The following is a 27609-nucleotide window of genomic DNA, read 5'->3' on the forward strand; positions in this document are numbered from 1 at the left end:
CCCAAATCTTATTTGTTTTATTTTCTCAAGCACATGAAAGGGGTTTCAGTCTGCTTTGGGTTTACTTTGAGCAGTTGTAAATAATAGGATAGCAGCATCTGAAGGAGGTTGAGATTATGTGTGATTTCCTCACACTCTTTTTGAACAGCATTCTAAAGCCACATGCCTAGCATGCAGCAGAAATAATTAGAAAAACACTGAATACATATTTTAAAAATACAGATATCAGACAATGTGTTAGATGAATATGATTAGATTGCAGGGAAGAAAGAGAAGATATGCAGAAAATGAAGTCAGTGGATAAGCCAATAGCTACATCATATGGACTGTTACAGGTCTTGGCAAGGGTTTTGTAGAATAGATAAAGTAAGAAAGGCAGTTCTTGCTAGAGATGACAAGACCTTACATACATTATATCATTTAAATATCTGCATCAGGTTTGTCCTTCATTTTGTTATTCCACCCAAAATTAATTTCTCATATTTGAAAGATTTTGCTACCTTCATTTTAGCATTGAGTCAATCCTCAAAATTTTATATATCTTCAGTATGCAGAAATTTTCAATTATTTCTCTGAAATTAACCAGAGCTTTACAGTTACAAAATTTCATAGATTTATTGTTTTCAACCTCTTTACATGGTTGGAAAATGGTAATTTGCTTCTTGGTATTCTTTTGCTATAGGTCATTGTGATACAACAAGTTTTCCATGTTCAGGGTCATAATCTGTTATGTTTATGTCTGCTCATTTTATTCTCAGAACTTCTGTTTTTCCTCTTTATTTTTCTTGTATTTTCTGGAACTTTTATAATCTAAACATATAGCTAATAAACATCACAAAAAGTAAAATTTTAGATTTGTAAATCTTTTTTTGAGTTTCAAGAAATATTTTCAGCTGACTGATGAATAATTCATCTACTTCATATGACAATATAATCAAAACTAAATCATTTATATATACATGTTTCCTAATGTGCCCAAACCCCTAATTTTTTACTTCTCTATGCACAGATTTGATCATACAATTTTATATAACCTATAGTTAAATCACACAGATTTTTGTTTTGTTTTATTTTTAGTCTTATCAGTGGGATATTTCACTGCATAAAAATTAAGCATTAATATTGAATTTCAAAATTTTATATAACCTATAATTGAAACATTAATTACAGTTATATTACCTTAGAAATTATTTTATATAATGTGTTACTTCCTCTGCAACTAATTATCACAGATTTAGTGACTTAAAACAACAAAGACTTATTATCTTACATTGCTCAATGTCAGAAGTGAAATGGGAGTTACTAGGCTAACATTAAGGGGCTTGCAGGACTATGCTACATTCTGGTGACTCTAGTAGAGAACATATCTCCTTGACTTTTCCAAAACTACTGTATTCTTTGGCTCAGGATACCATTCTTTACTTTTTAAGGCAGCAATTTTTTTTTTTTTCTTTTTATCCACTACTTTATTAGTTCAGTTTTTATTGTTTTTCATAATACATATATTTGGGTTACTAAGCCACTGCACTTTTTAAAGCAAGATACAAGAAAGTGTTGCCTTTATTATAAAATGAACTTTTAAAAAATTTAACATCAGATATTAATTTCTTTATTTTAATTTCTCTCTCTCTGTCTACCTATATAATTTTCAGTTTCTTTTCTCTCAGGATATTAAAAAATACTGAATAAGTTCTCTGTGCTATACAGTAGGTATTATAGTTGTTGTTGTTATCTATTTTATAGTTAGTAATGTGTATATATGAATCCCAAATTCTTAATTTATTCCCTCCCCCCCACTGTCTCCTTGGGTACCAAGAAGTTTTCACATGTGTGTGTCTGTGGGTCTATTTATGTTTTGTATCTAAGTTCATTTATATTATTATTATCATTAGTTTCCACATATAAGTGATATCCTATGATATTTGTTTTTCTATGTCTGGCTTACTTCAACCCATATAATCTCTTAAGTCTGTCCATGTTGCTGGAAATGACAGTATTTCATTCTTTATAGTGGCTGAATGATACTCCTTTGTATACACATATATAAGAATAACCAAACTAGTCTTGAAAAACAAAACTGAAGAAATCAGGCTCTTTGACTTCAGACTATACTGCAAGTGGAACAGGATAGAAAGCCTAGAATAAACCTAAGCACCTATGGTCAATTAAGCCTGCAACCCTAATTTATTTATCTTATTGCCATCTCTTTTTTACTTTGTCTCTTTCTTCTATTTTTGTCAGGACACTGGTTTACCTGGATTATCCAAGATAATATCTTCATTTTAAGGTAATTTCAGTGGCAATCTAAATTCCATCTGCAATCTTAATTCCTCTTTGACATATAAACTAAAATAGTCACAATTTCCAGAGATTAGAAGGTAGACATCTGGGCAGTCATGATTCTGTTTATTAGAGATACATATATTATTTTAAATATCAGGAGACATTTAAAAATGAAATTCTTCTTAATTCAGAAAGATTATATAACACATAGAATATCTCAAGTTTTCGCAAATAAAAGGTCATGTAATTACTATACTAATACAGTTAATTTAAAATGAGAGACACTAGACAGTGTCTTAACAATCTTAAGTGTTGTTTCTAGAACTTTAAACAATCTCAAAACTTCAAAATTATTGCTGTAATTTCATAGTATTTTAAATGCTTGAGTTTTGTCTACAATATGTGGTTTTTCCTACATATTGCAAATGAAAGGTGACCTATTAACAGAATCTAGAAATTACTTTTCTAAGAACATAGTTTATATCAATATTTCACAGCTAAGTTTTTAAACATGGGTGAAGACACTATTTCCAGAAGCTAGAAAGAATTTATATTAAAATGATTTTTGAAAAATTATCTTTAAATAGTCAAAGGAAATATAAATCAGAGATCAAAGAAAAATAAAACTGAAAGTGTTATTTGTCATAATGAAGTGGCAGCAAATGTATTTCTGTTAAATTATTTTACTTAAAACTTCTTGTAGAAAAGTAAGAATACATTTTATACTCTGAAAAATGAAATGATAATGCATGAATAAATGAACCTACACTTTGAATATATTTTGTTAGAGATATTGAAGAACACTTTACAAACTATAAAATTCACTCTTTGATATGAAATTCTATAATTTTTAACACATACAGTTGTGCCACATAAATCAAGACACATAATACTCCCATCTCTGCAAAATAGCCCTTATTCTCCCTGTACCTAACACTCTAACACAGGACTCAGAAAACCTCTGATTTGTTAACTGAATATTTTATTTTACCTTTTCCAGAGTGTCATATCAATGGAGTTCTATAGACCATAGCATTTTTATTCTGACTTCTTTTTCTTAGCATATTGTCCTTGAGAGCATTCTATATTGTTGCATGTATCAATAGCTTTTTCTTTTTTTCTTTTTTTCCTGCTGGGAAATATTTATTTGCCACTAAGTCACCCAAGTATGCTACAATTACAAGAAAGGTACAGGTCATTTCTCCTTTCCATAATTCAATGTCCACAGCATCTCCTCAATCATAAATATTACAAAAGAAATTTTTTTAAAAATCACGTTTTACAGATCTTATACTTGTCTTTAGAATTTAGCTCCAATCCTACCATCGTCAAAAAGCAGTTCTCCTATCAAACTCAGCAAAAAGTTCTAGCCAAGTGGTGAGAAGATGGTGTTTGCTAGCCCGTGGCAATTCCTTTCTGATTAGTCCTAGCTAATTAGTGCTGAACAGCAGAATGAGCTTAGATTGCAGGGGTGGGGGTGAGGAGGCAGCAAGGGCTAATTTCCCCCAGTATAAGATGGCATCTGAAACTTGATGGGAGAGCTGAACTGGAGAGACTGAGGGAAGGGTCCAGGCCGTGTATTCAGTCAGTCACTGCTGGAAGAAGAGGAGGAGAAGGAGGAGGAGGAGGAGGAATGCTTGCCATGCTTATGGTATTTCGGCCTCTTTTTATAAGCTTTCTTCTTTCTCTCATGCACCTTCTTGTCAATCACTATTCCTGATCCTACTATACCAGGAACCAATGGATTCACAGAACACATGCCAGGGCCAGGTGGTGGTATGGAGCAGGGTAGGGATCTGAGGGCTGGCATCCTGGATATCCTGGCTGTGTTATAGGATGACAGGGTCTGCCAGCTGAAAGCCTGGATTCCACTGTTGTGCTCCTGGGGGAGTGGGAAAGGGGTCTGGAGGACAGGTAGGATTGGAAGGTGGTGGATGGGAAGGATTGCAACCTCCAGAATACCCACTATTAGCAGGGTGTGGATATGGCCCTGGCTGCCCAGAACTGGGATTCCACATGTTCAAGGGCTTCCTTCAGCCCAGGAATGGTGAAAGAAGGAAACTGGGGTATCCAGATGTCCAGTCACCCTTACACCACTGCCTGGGTGGACTTGTCCATTTTGGCCTCAATAACTCATTTTTTATTGCTGAGTAACTCAGCAGTGGCTGGAAAAGTTCAGTTTCCACTCCAATCCCAAAGAAAGGCAATGACGAAGAATGCTCAAACTACCACACAGTTACACTCATCTCACATGCTAGTAAAGTAATGCTCAAAATTCTCCAAGCCAGGCTTCAACAATACATGAACCGTGAACTTTCAGATGTTCAAGCTGGTTTTAGAAAAAGCAGAGGAGCCAGAGATCAAATTGCCAACATCCTCTGGATCATCGAAAAGGCAAGAGAGTTGCAGAAATACATCTATTTCTGCTTTATTGACTATACAAAAGCCTATGACTGTGTGGTTCCCAATAAACTGTGGAAAATTCTGAAAGAGATGGGAATACCAGACCACCTGATCTGCCTCTTGAGAAACCTATATGCAGGTCAGGAAGCAATAGTTAGAACTGGACATGGAACAACAGACTGGTTCCAAATAGGAAAAGGAGTATGTAGCAGAGGGCATGTAGCTCAAAGGAAAAGGAGTATGTCAAGGCTGCATATTGTCATCCTGCTTATTTAACTTCTATGCAGAGTACATCATGAGAAATGCTGGACTGGAGGAATCACAAGCTGGAATCAAGATTGCTGGGAGAAATATCAATTACCACAGATATGCAGATTATACCACCCTTATGGCAGAAAGTGAGGAAGACCTTTGGTGAAAGTGAAAGTGGAGAGTGAAAAAGTTGACTTGAAGCTTAACATTCAGTAAATGAAGATCATGGCATCTGGTCCCATCACTTCATTAGAAATAGATGAGGAAACAATGGCAAACAGTGGCTGACTTTATTTTTTGGGGCTCCAAAATCACTGCTCATGGTGATTGCAGCCATGAAATTAAAAGAACTTGCCCCTTGGAAGGAAAGTTATGACCAACCTAGACAGCATATTAAAAAGCAGAGTCATTACTTTGCCAACAAAGGTCCATCTAGTCAAGGCTATGATTTTTCCAGCGGTCATGTGTGGCTGTGAGAGTTGGACTATAAAGAAGACTGAGCGCTGAAGAACTGATGCCTTTGAGCTGTGGTGTTGGATAAGACTCTTGAGAGTCCCTTGGACTGCAAGGAGATTCAACCAGTCCATCCTGTAGGAGATCAGTCCTGGGTGTTCAGTGGAGGGACTGATGTCGAAGCTGAAACTCCAATACTTTGGCCACCTGATGAGAATAGATGACTCATTTGCAAAGACCCTGATGCTGGGAAAGATTGAGGGCAGGAAGAGAAGGGGACGACAGAGGATGAGATGGTTGGATGGCATCACCGACTCGATGGACATGGGTTTGGGTGCACTCAGGAAGTTGGTGATGGACAGGGAGCCCTGGCGTGCTGTGGTTCATGGTGTCACAAAGAGTCGGACATGACTGAGCTACTGAACTGAACTGAACTGAGTACTCTTTTTGTAGGAATGTACCACAATTGGTTTATCTCATTTATCCATTGATTAGTTGTAGGACATTGGGTTGTATTCAGGTTTGGTTAAGATGCTTTTAAACAGTTCTATACATGGATTTTTTGTATGTGTGTGAATATATATCTTCATTTATTTTGGATAAATACCTATAAGGAGATTTTCTAGGCCATAAAGCAAGTACATTTTTATTTTAATAAGAAACTTTGAAAGTGCTTAACAAAGTGGCAATAGCATTTTACATTCTCAAATCAGTGTATGAGAGTTGCAGTTCCTCTTCATTTTTGTTGCTATGATTACTTTCAACACATATTATATTGAATTGTCTATAGAAAACAAAGGCTTGAGTTTTTTCTAAGGATCCTGAGGAGGGTTGTCTTCAGTTTTGGAAGGTTACTTAAAGGTCAGCCATCGTTGCACTCCATTCCCTTCCCTTCCCCTTTTCAGTGTTTAAATGATGTTGCTTGCACTCCATGCCTTGTTCTGACAGAACATAAGTATGTTTTTTAGTCCATTCTAACCTCAGTCATAGGGGTATCCTTTGTCAGGGCCTCTGAAAGAGGTTTGTTAGAATGCTGCCCCTCATATCTGAGACAGCCAATCTCTACTTGTGTCTATATTTGATATTACGTAGTCATTTCTCACCTTTTTTCTAGCTGTAGGAATATATGTTTGGTATAGGCTTAGGATTTGATTTTCAAGATTATCACCTCCGCATTATCCAGAGTAGAAATTTTCTTCTAGTCTTCTGTTAGTGGTATTATTATTTTTTTCTCTACCATGGAGGTGATTTTTATGCCTGGACATCACAGCCACATCTTTTTTCTTTTTTTTTTAACCTAATCACCAAAGAAGAATCACTATGGTCTCCTAGGCTATACATAGACTTTCTCATAAGCTCCAGGTAGATGGCTCTAGGAAATAATGTTCTTTCTTAATAATATACAAATGAGAGCAAACCCTGTGTTTAGATTAACTGTTTTTCTTTAAGCAGATTGACTGACTTTAATCACACTAACTCATAATGGCTTTGGTAGTCTGTCCAAATTTTAATTTATCCATATCTTGACTGGCAGCCAGAACCTCTACCTTCCATCTTGTCCTACAGGTGAGACAGCCATCTCTCCCTAAAAAGGCTCACTCTCTCTGAAATTAATGTTACTCAGTAATCTATTTATCTATTTTTTAAATTTGTTTATTTTTAATTTATAATTTAATTTTTATTATATATTGGAGTATAGTTGATTTACAATGCTGTGTTATTCTCAGGTATAAAGCAAAGTTATACATACACATACATCCATTTTTTTCAGATTATTTTCCCATATAAATTTTTATTTATTTTTAATTGATGGATAATTGCTTTACAGTATTGTGTTGGTTTCTACAAAACATCAGCATGAATGAGCCATACCTGTACCCATGTCCCCTCCCCTCTCCCTCCCTATCCCACTCCTCTAGGTTGTTATTGAGCCTCAGTTTGAATTCTCTAGGTCCTACAGCAAATTCCCATCAACTATCTATTTTGCATATGGTCATGTATGCTTCTATGTTACTCTATCCACATCCCATCTCCCCTTCCTCCATACTCCAGCCATGTCTATAAGTCTGTTCTCCATGTCAGTGTCTCCATTGCTATTCTGCAACTAGATTCATCAGTACCATCTTTCCAGATTCCATTTAGTATATGATATTTGTTTTTCTCTTTCTGACTCTACTCTGTGTAAAAGGCTCTATATTCATCCCCCTCATTAAGACTGACTCAAATGCATTCTTCTATGGCTGAGTAATATTTTGTTGTGTATATGTAGCATAATTTCTTTATCCATTCATCTGTCAATGGATATCTACGTTGCTCCATGTCCTAGCTATCATAAATAGAGTTGCAATGAACATGTCTTTTTCAATTTTGGTTTCCTCAGAATATATGATCAGTAGTGGCATTGTTGGGTCATATGGTTTTATTCTTAATTTTTATTAAGGAGTTTCCATACTGTTCTCCGTAGTGTCTGTATTAATTTACACTCCCACTAACAGTGCAAGAGGGTTCCCTGTTCTCCACACCCTCTCTAGATTTTATTCTATATACATTTTTTGATGATGTGAGTTGATATCTCATTGTAGTTTTTATTTGCATTTCTCTAATAATGAGTGATGTTGAGCATCTTTTCATGTGTTTATTAACTACCTCTATGTCTTCTTTGGAAAAATGACTGTCTTTTTCCCCACTTTTTGATTGGGTTTTTCTGGTATTTATTTGTATGAGCTGATTGTTTATTTTTGAAACTAATTGTTAATTAGTTGCTTCATTTGCTATTATTATTTCCCATTCCGAGGGTTGTCTTTATACCCTGTTTATAGTTTCCTTTGCTGTGCAAAACCTTTAAGTTTAATTAGGTCCCACTTGTTTATTTTTGTTTTTATTTCCATTACTCATGGAGCTTTTCATTGAGGATCCTGCTATGATTTAATTGGAGTGTGTTTGGCCTATATTTTCCCCTAAAATTTTTAAAGTTTCTGGTCTTACATTTAGGTCTTTAATCCATTTTGAATTTATCTTTGTGTATGGTGCTTTAGAAAGTGTTCTAATATCAATCTTTTACACAGTTGTCTAGTTGTACCAGCAACACTTATTGAAGAGACTGTGTTTGCTCCATTGTATATTCTTACCTTCTTTGTTAAAAATAAGTTATCCATTAATGTGTGAGTTTATTTCTGAGCTTTCTATCATATTCCATTGGTCTATATTTATGCTTCTGTGCCAGTACCATAGTATCTGGATGACTATTGCTTTGAAGAATAATATAAAGTCAGGAATACTGATTCCTACAGCTCCATTTTTCTTGAATAACAGTGGTGAGAATGGACACACTTGTCTTGTTCCTAATCTAAAGAGGGAATGCTCTCAGTTCTTCACTGAGAATAATGTTTGTTGTGGGTTTATCATATATAGCTTTTATTATGTTGAGGTTCAGTTCAGTTCAGTTCATTCACTCAGTCATGTCTGACTCTTTGCGACCCCATGAACTTCAGCATGCCAGGCCTCCTTGTCTATTGCCAACTCCCGGAGTTCACCCAAACTCATGTCCATCTAGTTGGTGATGCCATCCAGCCATCCAGCCATCTTATCCTCTGTCATTCCCTTCTCCTCCTGCCGCAATCCCTCCCAGCGTCAGAGTCTTTTCCAATGAGTCAACTCTTCACATGAGGTGGCCAAACTATTGGAGTTTCAGCTTCAGCATCAGTCCTTCCAATGAACACCCAGAACTGATATCCTTTAGGATGGACTGGTTGGATCTCCTTGCAGTCCAAGGGACTCTCAAGAGTCTTCTCCAACACCACAGTTCAAAGGCATCAATTCTTTGGAACTCAGCTTTCTTCACAGTCCAACTCTCACATCCATACATGACTACTGGAAAAAACATAGCCTTGATTAGACGGACCTTTGTTGGCAATGTATTGTCTCTGCTTTTGAATATGCTATCTAGGTTGGTCATAACTTTCCTTCCAAGGAGTAAGAGTCTTTTAATTTCATGGCTACAGTCACCATCTGCAGTGAATTTGGAGCCCCCAAATATAAAGTCTGACACTGTTTCCACTGTTTCCCCATCTATTTCCCATGAAGTGATGGAACCAGATGCCATGACCTTCGTTTTCTGAATGTTGAGCTTTAAAGCCAAATTTTTCACTCTCTTCTTTCACTTTCATCAAGAGGCTTTTTAGCTCCTCTTCACTTTCTGCCATAAGGGTGGTGTCATCTGCATATCTGAGGTTATTGATATTTCTCCTGGCAATCTTGATTCCAGCTTGTGCTTCTTCCAGCCCAGGGTTTCTCATAATGTACTCTGCATAGAAGTTAAATAAGCAGGGTGACAATATACAGCCTTGATGTACTCCTTTTCTTATTTGGAACCAGTCTGTTGTTCCATGTCCAGTTCTATCTCTTCAATAACATATATAATTGCAATCACTTGAATTATGTAATTAGGCTGACAATTATGGGACATTTCTCCCCAAATTTTCCTCATTGTAAATCTTATACATATCTATTAAGTTAACAAACAAATTACTTTTTACAAAATAGATAATATATGCTCCAGAAAACTAAAGATTGAAACTGAATAGATATGATATGATAATGAATAAATAGATATAAATATAACAAGTGAAATTCTTGCCTACTCAATATTTGTCACATTTAAATTTTGAGATTAATATGTTTCAGGTAGTATAAACATACTGACCTAAAAATTTTTTCTTCCTATCTTCTTTACAGAATTTTTTCTTAATATCAGTATATTTTAATTGTCCAAAATCTTGATATAATATGAATTCTTTTTACTGGAGTATGCTTGCTTACAATGTTGTGTTAATTTCTATTGTACAACAAAGTGAATCAGTCACACACGCACATATATATATATAGGTGTAGATATATGTATATATACACCTATATATATATATGTGTATGCCCCCTCTTTGAATTTTCTTTCCACTTAGGCCACCACAGAGCATTGAATAGAGTTCCCTGTGCCATATAGTCAGTTCTCACTAGCTATTTACTTTATACATAGTAGTGTAGATACTTCAATGCCAATATTCCAATCAATCCAACCCCCACTTCCTTCCTTGGTATCCGTATGTTTTTCTGTATAATGTATAATTTATGAGAGGCACCTCAAGTTTATTTTTACCTCTTAAAAATTAAAACCTTTTTAACTGATATATTTTATTCAGTTATACCATAAATAAATTCATATATTTCTTTTTGTCTTTTATTATTTCAATTTATTTTCAAAGATTTTTATTGAAGCTTTTATCAAAAATATTAAATGCACAGTTGATTGCATTATTCCAAAGTGAATACACACACAGTTCAAGAAATCAAACATTACCAGGACCCCCAGAAATCTCTTTTGTGTCCTCCCAAGCATTATCCAATTGCCTCCTCTCAGTAACCACTATCAAGAATTTTTATATCATGCTTATTTTGTCTTTCTCAAACTTCAATAATTGGAACCATGCAATATAAATGGTTTTGTGTGTGGCTTCTTCATTTAGCATCATTATGAGTTTAAGTTTATATATTTGTAAGAACTTTCAAATAGTATGAAAACTTAGAAGGAAGGTAGAAAAATCAACCTGACATTCTGATAATATTTATTGAAATAAATCAAAATTATTACCTTTGTTTATTAGCAGAAAGTATCTTTAGTAATGAGAAAAATCAACAACTTTAGGATATTCATATTAGAGAATTTGTGCATGTATTCCCCTCCTCTTAATAGTGTTAAAAAATTCTGCCCATGTTGACAGCAAACTCCTTGTGCACTATTTTAATGCAACAATACTCTGTTAAAGTATTTTTTGAATAAAGTTTCATGATGAGAACATAATATATTTTTATGCTGAAGGTGGAAGAGTCACTCTGTCGTGTCTGACTCTTTGCAACCCCATGGACTATACAGTAATGGAATTCCCTAGGCCAGAATACTGGAATGGGAAGCCTTTCCCTTCTCCAGGGGATCTTTCCAACTCAGGAATCTAAGCTAGGTCTCCTGCATTGCAAGCAGATTCTTTACCAGCTGAGCCACAAGGGGAAGTCCCACTTGGAATTAAAGACCTTTATCTTCCCTAAAAAAAAAAAAAAAAAAAAAAAGGCAATGGACAGCATGGCTGGTTAGCTGATCTCTAAATCAGTGGTTTTTTACTTGTTTCCTATCCTTTGGAAGTAGGCATGAATGAAAATTGGAGTACCTCTGAGAAAACAGAATATAACAATTGCAAAAAATTTAGGAAGACATTATTTGATCACAAGTATTGAAAACCATCAAGGAACTGAACCACAGTTTTTCACTTGTTAACTTCTAAAATTGTTTATCAAATAATATATATATTTAAAATAAAATACTGATAAATGACATCTAAGTAGTTTAGAATTTTGTGCATGCTGTGAAATCATTGTTTATACAGCTCATGTTCGCACATTCACATACATTCACACTAACTTTAAGAAAATGAATAATATACAATAGATCATTTAAGTTAGCAGTGGTATTTATATTCTAAGGGAAAAACATAAAGGATCAGATGGCCTAACAAAAATATAAAACAAATAAAACAAGTTTCTTTGTGGATTTTGATTTATTTTAATTTTATTGTCATGGTTTGGAGTTAGTGCAAATGTTTCCAAAGGTATTTGTAAATCAGAACAATTGTTGACTTCTAGAATGTGTGTGTGTGTGTGTGTGTATTTGTAAAGACAAGAAAATGTGGAGAAAATGGTCCTGATTCTTTTTGATTGTCTTAATGGAGATTTTGCATATACACACACACACCCTACACACCTGTGCAGAAAAACTTACTATACAGCATGCAAAATTTTCACTTTTGTGTGAACACATAAAATAAGGTTGCTAACAGAGTGTTAAAAAATTAATGAATTTATGAAGTGTTACATCATCCCTTAACTGATTCAATTTAGGTTTTTTCCTGCTATAGCCAAAGGGGTTAAAAAAATTGGTCATTTAGAATAACTTTTAGGAATCATTCACTGTTACATTCTGCTCTCTTGTATCAAAAATTATACATACCTCCTTTATTAAAGCACTGATGCTGGGAAAGATTGAGGGCAGGAGAAGAGGGCAATATGGAGAAGAGGATGAAATGGTTGGATGGCATCACTAATTCAAAGGACATGAACTTGGGAAATCTCTGGCAGATGGTGAGGGACAGGCAGGCCTGGCATGCTGCAGCCCATGGGGTTGCAAAGAGTCAGATACAACTTGTCGACTGAACACAACATACAAAAGGAATATATATATCCTTAGTTATTTGTAGGTTATTGCTGTGCTGATTGGTAAGTAGTAAAATTTTTCCAAGTTAAAAATTGATAGGAGATTAAAAATATACATTGTTTTGTTGCTGAAAATGCGGGAAAATATTCAATTATTTTCCCAGCAGGAAATTTAATTCATCATAGTACCATCATCTAGTCACACCATTTTGATTTTCTCTATGATGCTAGAACTACAGGTCAAGATAGAGGCTGACCTTTCCTCAGGAAGACCCATGAAGCAGAGCCACAGTTGACTCTAGCCAACATGTAACAAAAGCAAGAAATAAAACTTAATCTTGGAAACAACTGCACTTGATTTGTTGTTTTACCACAATATAACCTGTAGAAAAAAATGTAATATATAAAGTATACTTTTGAAATAGCTTTGGAAGTCATAAAACTTATAAAATGTATGTAATGTTGAACTACTTTATAATGCTATCAAAAGAAATAACATGGAATAAAGTAATACGTAAAATGAGCTTCTCAGGTGGCACAGTGGTAAAGATTCCACCTGTCATTGCAGGAGAAGAGACGAGAGGTTGATCCCTGGGTTGGGAATACTCCCTGGAGTAACAAATGGCAACCCACTCCAATATTCTTGCCTGGAAGATGCCATGAACAGAGGAATCTGGCAGGTTTCAGCTCACGGAGTCACAGAGTCAGACATGACTGAATATGCACATTCATGATGTAGGCTGCATTTAGCAAGGTACTATAGAAAGAGATAAGCTGAGATAACAATTGGCAAACGGACAAACAAATGAAAAGAAAATATGAGAAATTCTAATACTTTAGCATTGAAAGGTACAATCATTGTTATTGTTATTCAGTCGCTAACTCATGTCCAACTATTTGTGATCCCTTGGGCTGCAGCATATCAGGCTCCTCTATCTTCCACTATCTCTCTGAGTTTGCTCTAATTCATGTCCATTGAGTCGGTGATGTTACCTAAACATCTCATCCTCTGCTGCCATTTTGTTCTCCTACCCTCAATCTTTTCCAGCATCAGGGTCTTTCCCAATGTGTCAGCTCTTTGCATCAGATGGCCAAAGTATTGTAGCGTCAACATCAGCCCTTCCAATGAATATCCAGGGTCAATTTCCTTTAGGATTTACTGGTTTGATCTTGCAGTCAAAAGTACTCTCAAGAGTCTTCTCCAGCACCACAATTTTAAAGCATCAATTCTTCGACACTCAGCCTTCTTTATGGTCTAAATTTCACACCTGTACATGACTACTGAAAAAATCATAGCTTTGACTATATGGACATTTGTTGGCTAACTGATGTCTCTATTCTTTAATATACTTTTTAGGTTTATTATGTTTTTCTTTCCAAGGAACAAATGTCTTTTAATTTCTTGGTGGCTATCACCATCCAGTCATTTCAGAGCCCCCCAAAAGAAAATCTGTCAGTGCTTCCACTTCCTCCCTTCTATTTGCTATAAAGTGATGAGACTAGTTACCAAGATCTTTGTTGTTGTCTTTTTTTAATATAGTTTCAAGCCAGATTTTTCAGTCTCTTCTTTCACCCTCATCTAGAAGCTCTTTAATTCCTCTTCACTTTCTGCCATTAGAGTGGTATTTTCTGCATATCTGAGGTTGTTGATATTTCTTCTGACTATCTTGATTCCAATTTGTGATTCACTGAGCCTTGCATTTCACATGATGTACTCTGCATAAAAGTTAAGTAAACAGGGTGACAATATACAGCCTTGTCATATTCCTCTACCAATCTTGAACCAGTCAATTGTTCCACGTACGGTTCTAAGTAATGTTTCTTGATTTTCATACAGGTTTATCAGGAGATGGGTAAGGTGGTCTGGTACACCCTTCTCTTTAAGAATTTTCCACAATTGTTACTCAATGTAAACCAATTAAAGAAAAAATGTAGTGTCAGAAGGTCACTATATAATCAGTTTCATGGAGTAGAAAAAAATCTAAATTCTGATCATGGAATCCTATGTTAAATCTCAAAGTTTGTTTAGTTGACTTTCAGAAAGTCTTTTAACCAAGACAAGAAGTTTAGAAAAATGAGACTATAGATATTGCACTTCTATAGATGACTGATAAAGTATCTAAAAATTAGTCTAGCATAAAAAGCATGCCTACAAGAAAATTCTATGGACTATTGATATGTGAATCAAAAATAAGATCTCTATTGTACTGTATCTCCCTAAAAGCTATGTTGAAATCTTATTGGTGCCTCATAATGTGACCTTATGAGGAATGGGCTCATTGCAAATGTAGTTAATTAAGATAAGGCCATCCAGGAGTATAGTAGACCCTTAATCTGGTTTATGGAGAAAATAATGGCACCCCACTCCAGTGCTCTTGCCTGGAAAAACCCATGGATGGAGGAGCCTGGTGGGCTGCAATCTATGGGGTCGCTAAGAGTCGGACATAACTTCAGTTTCACTTTTCACTTTATTGTACTGGAGAAGGAAATGGCAACCCACTCCAGTGTTCTTGCCTGGAGAATCCCAGGGACAGGGGAGCCTGGTGGGCTGCCGCCTATGGGGTCACAAAGTCAGATACGACTGAAGTGACTTAGCAGCAGCAGCAGCAGCAATCCGGGTTAAGGACAGATCCCTTATAAGTATAGTGAAATTTGGACGCAGACACCAAGGCAAGACACAAGTGTGTAAAGACAAAAGGAGAGATTGGACTTATGCTGCGACAAGCTGAGAAACATAGAATTACTAGAAGCTGAAAGACACAGGGAAGGATCCTCTCCTACAGCTTGCCCAGGGATCATGACCCTGACAATAACTTTGGGCTCTAGACTATATAATTGTGAAAGAATACTTTTCATTTGTTTTAAAACATGCAATTTCTAAATTCCATATATATGCATTAGTATACTGTATTGGGCTGGAAGAAGCACAAGCTGGAATCAAGATTGCCAGGAGAAATATCAATAACCTCAGATACACATGTGACACCACCCTTATGGTAGAAAGTGAAGAGGAACTAAAAAGCCTCTTGATGAAAGTGGAAGAGGAGAGTGAAAATGTTGGCTTAAAGTTCAACACTCAGAAAACGAAGATTATGGCAACTAGTCCCATCACTTCATGGGAAATAAACAGGGAAACAGTGGAAACAGTGTCAGACTTTATTTTGGGGGGCTCCAAAATAACTGCAGATGGTGACTGTAGCCATGAAATTAAGACACTTACTCCTTGGAAGGAAAGTTATGACCAAACTTGATAGCATACTGAAAAGCAGAGACATTACTTTGCAAACAAAAATCCGTCTAGTCAAGGCCATGGTTTTTCCAGTGGTCATGTATGGATGTGAGAGTTGGACTGTGAAGAAAGCTGAGCACCAAAGAATTGATGCTTTTGAACTGTGGTGTTGGAGAAGACTCTTGAGAGTCCCTTGAACTGCAAGGAGATCCAGCCAGTCCATTCTAAAGGAGATCAGCCCTGGGTGTTCTTTGGAAGGAATGATGCTGAAGCTGAAACTCCAGTACTTTGCCCACCTCATGCAAAGAGTTGACTCATTGGGAAAGACTCTGATGCTGGAGGGATTGGGGGCAGGAAGAGAAGCGGACAACAGAGGATGAGATGGCTGGATGGCATCACCGACTCGATGGACGTGAGTCTGAGTGAACTGTGGGAGTTGGTGATGGACAGGGAGGCCTGGGGTGCTGCGATTCATGGGGTCGCAGAGTCAAACATGACTGAGTGACTGAACTGAACTGAACTGATACTGTATTGGTGTTTTTCTTTCTGGCTTACTTCACTCTGTATAATAGTCTCCAGCTTCATCCACTTCATTAGAACTGATTTTAGAAAAATGGTAATGATAACCCTGTATGCGAGACAGCAAAAGAGACACAGATGTATAGAACAGTCTTTTGGACTCTCTGGGAGAGGGACAGGGTGGGATGATTTGGGAGAATTGTATTGAAACATGTATAATATCATATATGAAATGAATTGCCAATCCCGGTTCGAGGCATGATACAGGATGCTTGGGGCTGGTGCACTGGTATGACTCAGAGGGATGGTATGGGGAGGGAGGTGGGTGGGGGGCTCAGGAAGGGGAACATGTGTATACCCGTGGTGGATTCATGTTGATGTAGAGCAAAACCAATACAATATTGTAAATTAATTTAGCCTCCAATTAAAATAAATAAATTTATAATAAAAATAAAACACAATTTATGTTCTTGTTATAGCAACCCTAGAAAACCAATACACTCACAAAACCTGACTAACATACTGGCACTTGACAGTATTCAGCTGAAATTTCAGTATTAAATATTCAAAACTCTGTATTTTAAATCCAAGTATTTCAAATCAAATGTATATTCTTAGCAAAACACATGGTATTCCCCCCTAAAAATATTTAATCACTTGCATACTTTTCTCTTAGTTTGTGACAATACTATCCAACTATCATGCAAACAAAATGTCTGGAAGAAGAGTCTCAACTCTTCTCCCTACTTTTTTTCACTCACATATAATACACTTAATATCACCTCTTAAAATTATCTTAAATCCATCACTGCAAATTTTGCTTTGGTTTCTGAGTTTATCCTCTTACAAATGGGCAGTTAACTTGATATATTAGATCATTCCAGTCTTTTCTCTTAACCATCATTAGCACACTTTAATACTCAGAGAGTTTATTATCATTTTCTTTTAAAGTCTTCTCTTCTCTTCTGTTGCTTGTCATATTAAGTTCAGTAATATCTAGGTTTTTTTTTTTTTTTCCCTTAAACCTGCAGTTTTATTATCACATGCATGATTACTGGGTGATTTCACTTACTTTCACAGTAATTTTCACATTTTGTACACTTTCTACCTGCTGTTTAATACTCTGGAACCAAATAGACACAGACAATAAAGGATCCTTTACTATTCAGATTTGCAATACAAAATCTCACTATTTAGTCTGTCTCAAGAGAAAGTCAGAAATTGTAACTCAGACAATTGGGGTAACTTGCTAATATTCAGGAGCAAATTGTTTTCTGAGCTCAAAAACCACTTTTTCAGCTGCTTCTATGGTCTCTACAACTGAATGGGTGAGGACACCTTTAATTTCCTATGTTCCAAAATGGACTTCTCTCCCCTGATATCCTTTTTGCTTATTTATGTTTCCCCTCATTCCAAATAATCTTTTGAATTAATGGATATTTAACCATCTTGTTACTAAAGTTTATAGCTTTAGAATTATTCTTTATTGTTCCTTATTCCCAACCTCAATATTGAGCTCTTTACCAAGTTCTTCATATTTTTCTTTCTAATAATCTGAATTTTTCTTTTTAAAGAAAGTTCCAAATTTCTTGATTAACTTGAAAGAATCTAAATGATTGGATCTTATTTAATTTCCTAATGATATTCAATCACTTACACCATATCCACTCAAATATGTTTTGCTTTGTTTTCTGTTTTTTTGCTGAAACTTGTCACTTATGCTACCTCTCTCATTTTTGAAACAGGTTTTCTTGATACTGATTTATCATTTGATTATTCTTCCCACCCTATCAAATTTTTGATTTGGTTGAATTTCTTGGTTTAACTGTTTATAATGATCTTGCTGTATTATTTTCCATTTTTATTATTTCTTACTACTCCTTTGGTTTACTTGGTTGTCAGTTTTGCTGCTGTCTTGATATGGATGTATAGATGATTTAATTCCATCATTTATTTTCTTCTAATCCAAATATACGTACTGTAACTTTACCTCTAAAAATGACTTTAATTACAAGACATTTTGCCACTATTCATTAATTTTATTGTAAATCAACTAAAATATTTTCTATTTTTATCATAACTTTCTTGTTTGTTTATCAGGTAATATAGTTTTTACATTTATCCCTTTTGATAATCATTGTTAGCTAAATAATTTTATGTTCATAGGACATATTCTATGTCTTCTCAATATTTTGAAAATTTCTAAAACTTACAGTACTTGATATGTTAAATTTTTGTAAGTGTTTAATGTGAAATGAAGAGCCTGTATTCTGCAACTTAACGTATTTAGTATATGTAATTAGAACAATTTGTGTTATACTAGTCTTCAGCATCTTCTCAATTTTTATTCTCTTCGCGATGCATCAGTTACAGAGAAAAGCATTAAAAATCTTCCACAATGATGATGTGTTTGTTATTTTGTCCTTGAAGATCTTTCAATTATTGTGTTATATATACTTGAGGTTATATTGCTAGATACACAGCAATTTTGAATGGCTATATTTATAATGAATTGAAATTCTATCAAAATGTATCTATCATTTTTCCCCTAAGCATATTTTTCATTTTAGAGTTTATATTTTTTCTGAGATTATAGTTACATTTTTAAATTTATGTTTTGCAATATATAAAAATATATACATATGTGTGTAGTTCATCTATTCTATATGGTCTTATGAACAACAAACAATTTGTTCTCTTTTGCTGTATAATTGGGATATTTGACAGTTTTCATTTAAGACATTTTTGATATAGCTAAATTTTAATCTACTATTTTCCTTTTTCCTTTTTTATTGTATTCAATTTGTTTTTATTTCCTTTGGTGTAGAAAAAAAATATTGTTGATCCACAAGATCCCATTGTAATGTACATAATCTATATTGTCCCTACCCAGTGAGTGTGAGACAGACCAGTGAAAATGAATGGATATCACTTCCATGATGAGATTATTATTATTATTATTAAATATATTTCAATTAATCCAAAAAGAGATTATTTTGGATGGATATGACTCAATTAGATGAGGTTTAAAAGAGGATGAGCAGAGATGTTCTTTATCGTGAAAACTGTCATATAATGGAAAGAACCTCAGGGCAAGGATCAGAAAACAGTCTCCAGAAGTGAGTGATCTTCAAGTGCTAAGAAAACTAGAACCTTAGTCATAGAGCCACAGTGAAATTTATTGTATGGCAGCATGAGAGAGAATACAAAAATACCTTTCCCTAGATTAATCTCTAGATGAATATGCATCTGGCCACCACCTTGTTTTCAGCCTGTGTGACCCTAAGCAGAAGCCCAGTTAAAACGTCAGACTTCTTAACTTTGAAAATTGTAATATAATAAAGTTGCATTGTTTAAACTGCCAAGTTTAAAATAATGTGTTATATTTGTTTAGTCACTGAGTGCTGTCCAATTCTGTGACCCCATAAGGACTGCAGCAAGCCAGGCTTTCCTGTCCTTTATTGTCTCCTGAAGTTTGCTCAAGTTCATGTTCATTGAATCAGTGATGCCATACAACCGTCTCATTCTTTGTTGCTCCCTTCTCTACCTGCCTTTAATCGTTCCCAGTATCATGGTCTTTTCCAATGATCCAGATCTTTACATCAGGTGGCCAAAATATTGGAGCTTCATCTTCAGCCTCAGTCCTTCCAATGAATATACAGAGTTGATTTCTTTTAGGATTGACTAGTTTGATCTCCTTGCAGTCCAAAGGGCTCTCAAGAGTCTTCTCCAGCACCACAGTTTGAAAGCATCAATTCTTGGTGCTAAGCCTTCTTTAAGGTCCAACTCTCATATCCATACATGACTACTGGAAAAACCATAGTCTTGACTGTTCAGACTTTTGCCTGCAAAATGATGTCTCTGCTTTATAATACTTTGTCTAGATTTTTCATAGCCTTTCTTACAAGGAGCATTTCAATAATGTGTTATGTAGCAAAAAGAAAAAAGTAAAAGAAAGAAAGAAACTAACATTCCTCTACTGTATTCTTTTAGATTGACTTTTTCAATTGCAATTATTCATTTTTCTATACTATTAACAAAAATCTCAGTTTTACTTTTTCAAAAAAAAAAATTTCTGAAAGGCAGCATTGAAGATATATTTGGTAGATATATGATTCCAGTTGGGCCAAAATTTCCAAGGCTGGATTTTTTTTTTTGCCTTTATCTCATGAGTCTGACAAAAGTTTTCCTCATTTTCACAATGCAGAAGAAAATGGCAACCTACTCCTGTATTCTTGTCTGGGAAATTCCATTGATGTGTCCTACAGTCCATGGGGTCGCAAAGAGTCTGACAGGATACAGCAATTAAACAACAACAACATGTTCACAAACTTCCATCTTCCTTTACATGGATGGCCAAATCCTTAACTGGAAGATGGTTCCAAATGATCAGTTCATTTCTCTGAATTTTGTTTTCCCTGGAATGCTGCCTTTTAAATTTGTGGTCAACAAAATTATTTTAAATATTTGATTTGCATTTTCTGGATATTCTTAGGGGAAAAGCTTGGCCCAAACCATCAAAACCATCATTTCATAAATGAAAAGAATTCTTTCAGAGATTAAAGACAGCTCTTAACTAAGCAGATTCAATCATGTAACATCAAAGTCCTAGTATTCCACTTGGTTAGGTCAAGAAAAAAAGAATCATGTAAAAAGTCTTCTGTAAAGTTGACCTAATATTTGTCATGTCGCCCATTGTACTTGCTTAGGGTAGTTGTACTTCAAATGTTAATTTGATAGCATTTTAATGTTCTAAATATTTGTTTTGCTAATGTGTCGTTTATATAATTTTGGCTCCTATAAATTCTTCTACAAGTACCTTTCTTTGAAATTATTTATATTGTTTAATTGATTGCAATATTGTAAAATCCATGCAATATTCATATAATTAATATAATCTACTCTAAAAACTAAAAGCATTGGATAAATGATATTCATATCTTGATTGTTATCACATAGTCCATGAGGTACATTTCTTAGTAGGGTAACAGTAGAGTCTTGTTTTGAAAATACTTACTTTTATTCACCTCACTTCAGTACACATAAATATTTTTCAACAGATCACCTAACTGTACTGAATACTGCTTTCCTACCGCCATGTTTAGCCTCATTTACTGTGTTCAGCCATCTTGTAATGGTTGTTTCAACCTACTAATTAATCTTTTGTAAATTAATTTAGTGAACATGAAATATATATATAATGTTTTCTGTGTGTCATGACACCCTCTAATTTTCTCCTCTATTATATTCTCCATTACATTCATACACCTTTCACGTATCATAGCAGATGTCATCTGCACTTGGTTAGCTCTGTTGGGTATTATTATAGTTCACATGAGACTTGAGGCATGATTCCTTAGTGGAGACCTTTCCTCTTCTCATATTTTGGTTAGTTCTCAATATTGTCGCTTATGACTTATTTCCTTCATCTTAGTCATGGGCTGAACTTGTTATAAATGTGCTCAACAGTTATATCCATGCCACCCCTAATCTTCTTGTTTGGTATATTAATGCAATTTCTATTGATAGCCACCCTATTAAATAGTATGGTTAACAGAGGGAAGTTATTTAACTTTTCTAGGTTCTTGTCTCTTCTCTCTAAAATTGTAAGAAGAAGAATACCTACTTCAGACCATTGTTAGGAATTCTAAATAACATGTGACTTAAAAGAGTAACAGCAATAGTGAAGTCGTTCAGTCGTGTCTGACTCTTTGCGACCCTATGGACTGTAACCTACAAGGCTCCTCCCTCCATGGGATTCTCCAGGCAAGAGTACTGAAGTGGGTGCCATTTCCTTCTCCAGGGGATCTTCCCGACCCAGGGATCGAATGGCAATGCTGAGACCTAATTCACACACTATCATTGTTATGTTATTATGATAATATTTCTAAGGAATATTGAGACAGGATGGGACTTGGAATCTGGGTCCTTCACTAGAGTGCTTGCTCATAGATTAATGTCCCCTTTAGCAATGGAATGCAAAGAACCTATAAGGCCCTAAAATCAACTCCACCCGTGTTTATTCAGAGAAATTATGAATAAGATACAGAAACCAAAGCTCAACTGCCAATTCTGAGGTGCTGGGAGCAAAACCATGGGACTGCTCATGATTCCTGCATACAGCACCACCAGAGAGGGAAGACCACCTAAGTTACCCCTCAATGGGATAAGAAAGGGTAAAAAAATAAATACTCTTTTTTTATTTAACAAAATTCTTTCTCATTCTGTTCTGGTTCCCATCCTAATTGTGTTGGAGGGAGCAAGGGCACCTGTTATTTGTTTTCACTTCCTCAAACTTCATTATAACCTTGCCTAAATTTCTTCTCTGGCTTCAAATTAAATTATATTGATTAAAGAATCCAAGAACCCAGTTCAGTAACAATATTATATAATGATGATTATATCCTTAAGCTTGGAAATGCATTTGCTTGTTTATTAAATATTCCAAGACACATTCTCCACCTGCTTCTATCTTTTGCTTTATAAAATGTATTTTTAGATACTGTGAGTAAAGTTGTTAGTTGGGGTTTTGTAAGTTTGTTTGAAACTTAAGCCAAATGGCTGAGGGAATGTGAAGGAAAATGCAGTAACAGTAACCAAGTTAAAGTATATTTCCATAACTTTTTTTTTAATGTCTTTCTTTTTTTTTATTTTTTTATTTTTTCAATTTTAAAATCTTTAATTCTTACATGTGTTCCCAAACATGAACCCCCCTCCCACCTCCCTCCCCATAACATCTCTGTGGGTCATCCCCATGCACCAATAATATCATTTATGAAATGAATTGCCAGTCCAGGTTCAATCCATAACATTTTAAAATAAACCATGTGTAGTTCTATTGTAAACTCAAATTCTTTTGAAGTTTGAAAATACTGAAGCACCATACTGCAAAAATAATAAAAGCTGTAAATAATGTTGAGGTAAAATATTTGAATGCTAATTTGAGGTATTTTTCTTAAGTTTGGATAACTTAACGTCCAAAGTTTTAACTTGCACACTGAGTGTTGTCCTGTGAATGTTCTTCTGAGCTCTGAGTCATTATGTGTAGATGCGCTTATAGCATCCATTTGGAAAAAAGAAATGCTCAGTTAGCCCCCAGATGTTTCAACCATTCCAGATAAAGCTCTAAACATGAAAAAAGGAGCCATCTTCAACATTCTATATTTATCAGACACCATCTGTGTCTAACTTCAATTGTAGAATGATGCAGAACAAAAATTTGTTATTTTAAGTGTTAATTTTTTTAAATGTTTATTTTTACTTTATTTTACTTTACAATACTGTATTGGTTTTGCCATACATTGACATGAATCCACCACGGGTGTACATGCGATCCCAAACATGAACGCCCCTCCCACCTCCCTCCCCACAACATCCCTCTGGGTCATCCCCGTGCACCAGCCCCAAGCATGCTGTATCCTGCATCGGACATAGACTGGTGATTCAATTCTTACATGATAGTATACATGTTTCAATGCCATTCTCCCAAATCATCCCACCCTCTCCCTCTCCCTCTGAGTCCAAAAGTCTGCTATACACATCTGTGTCTTTTTTGCTGTCTTGCATACAGGGTCATCATTGCCATCTTTCTAAATTCCATATATATGTGTTAGTATACTGTATTGGTGTTTTTCTTTCTGGCTAATATGAGGTAATTTGATGAATAAATTGACAAGTGAATAAACAATACAATTATTATTTTAAAAGCAAATAATTGTTTATGTTCATTTACATTTATACTGATTTATTTGGGCACCTTTAAAAAACTTTATCATACTCCCTTTTCTTACACAATATTTTTTTCTTCTTCACGAAATATATCAATTTGAATATCCTGCAGTACAGTTCTCTCAGATTTTGTTGAATAAAAATGCTTTGGTTTTGCTCCCTTTTAAACTGATAGTTTATGCTGACCATTGTTTGTTGCCATCACTTGGAAGGGGATATTTCACTTTCTTTGTGATTTTGTAACACTACTGAACATTGCTATAAGTATAGTTGTTGTGTTTTTTTTTTTTTTTTTTGTAAGTAAGTTTCCCTTATTCACCGTTTAATATTAAGCTCTCATATTTTACATTTACATTTTGTAGATTTACCATGATATGACTGTGTATATTTTTATCTTTTTTGCTTGATATTTTCTTTTTTTCCTTCATCTAAAAGTACTGTTCAAACGCTCCATGCTAGGCTTCAATGGTACATGAACAAAGTACTTTCAGATGTTGAAGCTGGATTTAGAAAATGCAGAGGAACCAGAGGTCAAATTGCCAACAACCACTAGATCATAAAAATGTAAGAGAATTCTATAAAAAATCATCTACTTCTGCTTCATGAGCGCTGGAGAATGGATGCTTTTGAACTATTGTGTCGGAAAAGACTCTTGAGAGTCCTTTGGATTGCAAGAAGGTCCAACCAGTCCATCCTAAAGGGAATCAATCCTGAAATACATTGGAAAGACTGATGTTGAAGCTGAAATCCCAATACTTTGGCCTCCTGATGTGAAGAGCTCATTCACTGAAAAAAAAACCCTGATGCTAGGATAGATTGAAGGCAGGAGGAGAAGGGGAAAACAGGGGACAAGACAATTGGATGCATCACCAACTCAATAGACATGAGTTTGAACAGTTCTGGGAGCTGGTGAAGGATAGGGAAGTCTGGTATGCTGCAGTCCATGTGGTTGCAAAGAGTCAAACTTTACAGAAGAGGGCAACTGAACAGCAACAAACTGGCAGTTCAAGGAAATCTTTCTTTCTTTTCTTCTTCTTCTTCTTTTTTTTTTTTAGTAAATTGTCCTTTTATTCTCTTTCTTTTTATTCCAGCTACATTGAAGTACCACTTCCACTGTATAATCATAAGGGATTTGATTTAGGTCATACCTGAATGGTCTAATGGTTTTCCCTACTTTTTTCAGATTTGGCAATAAAGAGTTGATGATATGAGCCACAGTCAGCTGTGAACTTGTTTTTGCTGACTGTATAGAGCTTCTCCATCTTTGGCTGCAAAGAATTTATTCAATCTGATTTCGATATTGACCGTCTAGTGATGTTCATGTGTAGGGCCTTCTCTTGTGTTATTGGAAGAGGGTGTTTGCAATGACCAAAATCACTACAGATGGTGACTGCAGCCATGAAAAAAAAAAAATATATATATATATATAAATATTAAATATATACAAATATAATAAATAAATATTAAATATATATTATATATATATATATATATATATATATATATATATATATATATATATATATATATATATATATATATATATAATAAAATAAAATAAAAGACACTTGCTCCTTGGAAGAAAAGCTATGACCAACCTAGACAGCATATTAAAAAGCAGAGACATTACTTTGCCAACAAAGGCCACCTAGTCAAAGCTAAGTTTGTTTGTTTGTTTGTTTTTTCCAGTAGTCATGTATGGATGTGAGAGTTGGACTATAAAGAAAGCTTAGCACCAAAGAATCGATGCTTTTGAATTGTGGTGTTGGAAAAGACTCTTGAGGGTCCCTTGGATCGAAGGGAGATAACAATCAGTCCATCCTAAGAGAAATCAGTCCTGGAATATTCATTGGAAGGACTCATGCTGAAGCTGAAACTCTAATATTTGGCCACCTGTTGTGAAGAACAGACTCAATGGAAAAGACCCTGATTCTGGGAAAGATTGAAGGCAGGAGGAGAAGGGGATGGCAGAGCTCTTGAGGTGAGTCATCATTTGATATATAGCTCTGCTATTAACTTGACTGAACCACACAGACTATAAAATCCTATGTGTTGAGGAAACACAGCTTTAAAAAATGAATCAAGCTAAGCCTTGCTGAACTTATTAAATACTTATATTCAGTTTTTAGTTTTATTTTATCTACCTGAACTTTTAAATGCCCGCAATAAAATCTTATTTAATATATTTTCACAGTCTGCTAATATTTAAATATTAAAATTTTTGTGCACAAAAAATGTTGTGCATTCTAAACTTGAACAGTATGAAAAGGCAAAATGATAGGATACCAAAAGAGGAACTCCCCAGGTCATTAGGTGCCCAATATGCTGCTGGAGATCAGTGGAGAAATAACTCCAGAAAGAATGAAGGGATGGAGCCAAATCAAAAACTATACCCGGCTGTGGATGTCACTGGTGATAGAAGCAAGGTCCAATGCTGTAAAGAGCAATATTGCATAGGAACCTGGAATGTCAGGTCCATGAATCAAGGCAAATTGGAAGTGGTCAAACAGGAGATGGCAAGAGTGAATGTCGACATTCTAGGAATCAGCGAACTAATATGGACTGGATTGGGTGAATTTAACTCAGATGACCATTATATCTACTACTGCAGGCAGAAATCCACAAGAAGAAATGGAGTAGCCATCATGGTCAACAAAACATTCTGAAATGCAGTCCTTGAATGCAATCTCAAAAATTACAGAATGATCTCTGTTTGTTTCCAAGGCAAACCATTCAATATCTCAGTTATCCAAGTCTATGCCCCAACCAGTAATGCTGAAGAAACTGAAGTTGAGTGGTTTTATGAAGACCTACAAGATCTTTTAGAAGTAACACCCGAAAAAGATGTCCTTTTCATTATAGGGGACTGGAATTCAAAAGTAGGAAGTCAAGAAACACCTGGAGTAACAGGCAAATTTGGGCTTGGAATATGGAATGAAGCAGGGCAAAGACTAACAGAGTTTAGCTAAGAAAATGCACTGGTCACAGCAAACACCCTCTTCCAACAACACAAGAGAAGACTACACATGGACATCACCAGAGGGTCAACACCAAAATCAGATTGATTATATTCTTTGCAGCCAAAGATGGAGAAGCTCTATACAGTCAACAAAAACAAGACCAGGAGCTGTCTGTGGCTCAGATCATGAACTTCTTATTGCAAAATTCTGACTTAAATTGAAGAAAGTAGGGAAAACCTCTACACCATTCAGGTATGACCTAAATCAAGTCCCTTATGATTATACAGTGGAAGTGAGAAATAGATTTAAGGGTCTAGATCTGATAGACAGAGTGCCTGATGAACTATTGAATGAGGTTCATGACATTGTACAGGAGACAGGAATCAAGAACATTCCCATGGAAAAGAAATGCAAAAAAGCAAAATGGCTGTCTGTGTCGGCCTTACAAATAGCTGTGAAAAGAAGAGAGGCAAAAAGCAAAGGAGAAAAGGAAAGATATAAGCATCTGAATGCAGAGTTCCAAAGAAT

At 35.2% G+C, this 27609-nt stretch overlaps 1 pseudogene; it reads right to left on the reverse strand.

The window, feature by feature from the left end:
* Positions 1 to 3868: 3868 nt before the first annotated feature.
* LOC138089360 (proline-rich protein 13 pseudogene) lies at positions 3869 to 4301 on the reverse strand (annotated as a pseudogene).
* Positions 4302 to 27609: the final 23308 nt, after the last annotated feature.

Source organism: Capricornis sumatraensis, chromosome 12 (genome assembly GCF_032405125.1).
Source record: "Capricornis sumatraensis isolate serow.1 chromosome 12, serow.2, whole genome shotgun sequence".
NCBI lineage: Eukaryota > Metazoa > Chordata > Mammalia > Artiodactyla > Bovidae > Capricornis > Capricornis sumatraensis.